We start from the raw sequence: 5,506 nt of genomic DNA, 5'->3' as shown, positions 1-5,506 counted from the left end.
CTTATTTTGAGGTTTTCCAGATCTTTTATTGATTTCTAATTAAATTCCATTTTGGTCAGAGAACTTAGTATGATTTAAATCTTTTGAAATCTTTTGAGACATATGGCCTGTATTGGTGAAAGTTCCATGTATACTTGAAAATGCAGTGCCTTGGTTGTAGTGTTCTCTACACGTCAACTAGGTACACCAGTGATTCTCAACAAGCAGACATTTGGCAGGGTCTGGAGACGTTTTTGGTGTCACACCTGGGATGAGGGTACTACTGGTATCTAGCGGGTTGAAGTCAAGGGTGCTGCTAAACATCCTACCATGTACAGGACAGCTCCACCCCCCATGACAAAGAATTATCTGGCTCAAAGTGTCAATAGTGCTGGCATTGAGAAACCCTGGGTTAAGCTGCTTAAAAGTTATTTAAATCTCTATATGCTTATTGATATATTTTTTTTTGTTAATGTTTCTATTGCTTTATTGAGCTATAAATAGTCTAATAGTTTGATCAATTATAGAGAAAAGACTTAAAATCTACACCTGTAATTGTGAATTTGTCTATATCTCCATTTATTCTGTCAGTTTTTGCTTCATGTAGTTGATGCTTTGTGATTAGATGTTTTGTTATTCAGATTGTTATGCTTTCTTGATGAATTGGTTTTTTTATTATTATGAAATACACTTATTATGGTAATACCATTACTTTCAATAGGAATGATATATAAAAAACTGTATGAACACATAAGTATCTGATGAATGTGCCATGAGGAAATTAAAGCAGGGTAGGGGATGGAGCTGTATGGAAGGAAGGGATTGTTTAAAGGAGTGGTCAGGGAAGGGAATGTCTGGGCAAATACAGTCTGGTCTGTTTCTAGCCTATCATTCTGTGCAAATATTATGCTGTCCTAATTTGTGTGGCTTGTGGAATCTTCATGTATGATAAGCAGAGACAACGCCTTTATTCCTCTTATTTAAACATGGTCTGGCTACATTGTTCCTTTACTTTTCCATATGAATTTTAGGATTAGTTTGTCAAATTCCATGACTAAGTCCAATAATTTAAATGAGCAAGACTTTCACAATTTTTTTGTATAGGTGAGAAATTTCACAGGCTTATAGATTTTTGTTTTTTTAAACTCGTATGCAAGTAAGAGAAGAGCAAACTAGAAATGCTCATCTTCTGCCCCAATTAAAAAAAACCCCAGCAGTTATCTTTTAGAAACAAAGATATCAATTTAAATATTATTACCAGGGCAAATAAACTCTAAAGAAAGAAAAGGGTTCAGAATCACATTTTTAGGAGTTAAAAATTATTTTCATAGGTCATAGTGATAATTTCTGAAGTCCAGGTATATTTCAAGATCATTTTATTAAAAATAAGAAAAATTAAGTGCATTTAATGATACTTTTATGCATCTTTTGGGAAAGAGGCAACATTTCCTTTTTATCTTGAGATGGCTTTCACCAACATTTTATAAGATCCTATCATTCTAAGACTAAGTATTAGAACTTCCTTAGTTAGCACACAAGGAGGGAAAGAAAATAAGGCCAGGAGCCCATAACTTACAAAATAGAAAAGAAATGGGGAGAACAAAATAATTAACTAAATGGCATATTATTTTGTATCCACAGTTATTTGGGATTTTAGCTAGAACCACGGTGATTGATAGATTAACTTGGAGGAAAATTGCCATCTTTATGCTATTGTCTTCCCATACTTGAATGTGCTTTGTCTCTCCATTTATTTAAGCCTTCTTTTTCTTTTAATAAAGTTTTTGAACTTTTTTACCTGTAAAGGCCTTGCACATATTTTGTTAGATTAATTCCCAGGTACCTGATTGTTGTGTTGCCTTTATAAAATCTGTCGTTCTTACAACTTCATCTTCTAAATGATTGTTGCTGCTGGATAGGCGTGCTCCAGTAACCTGCTAAGTGCTCTTGCTTATTCCAATATTTTTTCTGTACATCTCTTTCTGATATCTGTAAGTCATCATCTGCAAATGATGATTTTAAAAAACTTTAAAAAATCCTTATACTTACTTATTTTTCTTTTATAATTTTGGCAGCCAGGAGTTCCAGGACAATGGTAAATAGAAGTGATAATGGCTTTGAGAACACAGCTAAGATAACAGGCTTCTTTGGGCTGTTCCAGGCTTCTAGAGGGATGAACCTGCTGTAGTACCAGTAACATTTGCTGCGGTAGGTTTTGAACTGCGCTTTACCACGTTTAGAAAGTTTCTTTTTATTTCCAGTTTTGTAAGAATTTTTTTCCTTAGATAGTACATGATTTTTTATAAAATGATTTTCTGCATTTACGGATGTTATTTTGATGTTTTTTTCTCCTTTATCATATATGATGCACGTGTGTATATGTCTAAATTTGAATGTTTATAGTATTTATTCCTGGATTTGTATGGTTTTTTTGCATTTTTGTATTCATGTTCAAAGGTAAGATTGGCTATACTTTTCCTTTCTTATACTGTTACCTCCCTGTCCTGTATTCAAGGTTTTACTAAATGAGTCTAGCAGAATTCACTGGTAAAACTCTCTGGACTTTATTTTGCAGACTGAATTTAAAATACAAACTCAATGCCTTTAAGAGCAAAAAACCCATACAGGTTTTTTTAAATTGAAATATATTTGACGTACAACATTGTGTAAATTTAAGGTGCAAAACATACTGATTTAATACATTTATACATGATAATATGATTGTCATTGTAGCAAGGGTTACCATCTCTATCATGTCACATAATTATTGTTTCATTTTTGTGGTGAGAATAACTGAGATCTAGTCTCTTAGCAATAATTCAGTATTTCAACAATAATTCTATGTTGTTGTCTACATTCACTATACTGTGCATTAAAGATCCAGGACTTATTTATCTCCTGGCTGCAAGTTTGTACCCATAAACATCTCTTCTATCCTCTCACCCACCAGCTCCTGGTAAACACCACTCTACATCAGTTTAGATTTTTTAGATTCCACATATAAATGATATACAGTATTTATCTTTCTCTTTCTGACTCATCTCACTTACAATATGTCCTCAAGGTCCATCCATGTTGTCACAAATGGCAGAATTTCCTTCTTTCTCATGGCTATAACATTGCTTTATATATACGTATAACATTTTCTTTTTCCAGTCATCCATTGACAGAGACTTAGTTTGGTTCCTTATGTTGGCTATTGTGAATACTGCTGCAATGAACATGGGGGTGCAGACATCTTTTCAATATCCTGTTTTCATTTCCTTTGGGTATCTACCCAGAAGTGAAATTGTAGGATCCCATTCAGGTTTTTAATTTTCTTCTTGAGCCAAGTTTGGTAATTTACATTTTTCTGGAGAATTGCCCATTTATATCTAAATTTCAAATTTCTTGACATGAAGTTTTTGTAATCTCTTATGATTTAAATATTATCTCTATCATATTTGTAATTAGGTTCCTTCCCCCTTCCCAACCCAGTATTGCTTATTCTAGACCTGCTCTTTTTTCCCTTTATCCTTCTTGTCAGGAATTTGTCTATTTTATCAGTCTCTTCAATGATGAAGTTTTGAAAACAACATGTATGTGCAGATTTTGAGGTAAAGGGATTTATATGAGTATATCCATTAAATCAAAATCATTTATTATATTGTTCAATTATTCTCCATCCTTACTTTTTATCCCCACATCGGCTAGACTTTTTTTTTTTTTTGCCAATAGAGGCCTGTTAATGCCTCTCACTATGATTGTGACTTTGTTCATTTTCCCTTATAATTCTGCCAGCTTTTGCTTTGTATAGTTAAAGCTACATTGTTAAGTTGTTCTTTCTTATGGTGAGTTTTTATGAAATGACCTTCCAAATCTATTCTTTTTTTTTAAACATTTTATTTATTTTATTTTTTGGCTGTGCCATGTGTTAGTTGCGGTGTGCGGGCTCTTCATTGTGGTGTGCGGGCTTCTCTCTAGTTGTGGCACACGGGATCCAGAGCACGTGGGCTCTGTAGTTTGTGGCCTGTAGGCTCTCTAGCTGAGGCGCGTGGGCTCAGTAGTTGTGTTGGGTGGGCTTAGTTGCCCCACGGCATGTGGGATCTTAGTTCCCTGACCAAGGATCGAACCCACGTCCCCGGCATTGGAAGGCAGATTCTTTACCACCGGACCACCAGGGAAGTCCCCAGATCTTTTCTTAACTGAATTTGAAGGTGGGGTGCTGTAAGAAGCAGAACCAAAAAGTGGAGGGAGTCTGGCTTCTGGCATTGAGCGCACAGACATCACAGGCTGGAGAACGAGTGCCCTTGCTCTGGAGCACTGGGAACACTGGGGCAGACTGTCTGCTGAGAGCCTTAGAATGCAAGCCCTGTGTCGTGAAATGGTAGGAACGATCTAGCGTTTGGTGTGTGCGGCTTTTATGCCTGCTTTCAGGAATGTCTAGAAAAAGGATAAACTCAAACTAGAGACAGCCAGTCTGCAAGCAGAGGTGAAGATGCTGGGCTGAGAGGATGCTTCTCTGCCCACGGCCTCAAATGTCGATTGGCCAAGTTGCAGTGTTGCAGGGTTGAAAAGTTCAAACAGAAGCGGAGATAAGGAGCAGCCTCAGCAGAAAGTGGGCCAAGCTTTCTCACACAGGTCAGATTCAGTTCGCCCTGGCAGGATGAGCACATGAGCGAGAGCAGATCAGAGGCAGCTCCCTCTCAGGGCCGTCTGTTGGGTTGCTTCACGGCTAAGGGGATGAGAACACATCAGATGAAGGTAAGAAGACATGGAAGCCTGGCTACTCTTCTCCCCCAACATCCTTCTACTCCTCTTTTGTAACTGAGCCCCAAGTAATTTGGGGGCATAATGTGCCCAGTTATAAACTCCATTTCTCAAGCTTCCTTGCTCTCTGAGTGACAGCTCAGGTAAGTTCTGGGTAATAGGATGTAAAAGGAAGTTTTGTGGTCCTTTCAGGAAGTCTCTTTGAAAGTAAGGCCATGCTCTCTTTCCTTTCTTTGCTCGATCCAGCCCCTGGGAAGAGACATGTGATAGCTGAAGCTGGAGCAGCTATATGCTATTATTTTGCAAAATTTTTCCCTCTCATGTTTTAAAAACAGCTTTATCAAGATGTAATTTACATACCATAAAGTTCATTCATTTAGAATGTGTAATTCTATAACTTTTCGTATATTTATGGAGTAGTGCAACCATCACCATAATCTAATTTTACAACATTTTCACCATCCTCCAAAGAAACCCCATACCCATTAGTAGTCACTAATAACTCTCTCCTCCTAGTTCCTGGAAACCACTAATCTACTTCCTGTCTCCGTAGATTTGCCTATTATGGACATTTTATATAAATGGAATCATATAACATATGGTCTTTTGTGGCTGCCTTCTTTCACTAAACATAATATTTCCAAAGTTCATCCATGTTGTAGCATGTATCAGTGCTTCATTCCTTTTTATTGCCATATAATATTCTGTTGTGTGGATAGACCACATTTCATTTATCCATTCATCAGTCGATGGACATTTGAGTTGTTTGCATGTTTTG

The sequence above is a fragment of the Balaenoptera ricei genome, chromosome 7, assembly GCF_028023285.1.
Source record: "Balaenoptera ricei isolate mBalRic1 chromosome 7, mBalRic1.hap2, whole genome shotgun sequence".
Taxonomy (NCBI): Eukaryota; Metazoa; Chordata; class Mammalia; order Artiodactyla; family Balaenopteridae; genus Balaenoptera; species Balaenoptera ricei.
The sequence above is the reverse complement of the archived record's forward strand: the minus strand, read 5'-3'. Positions refer to the sequence as shown.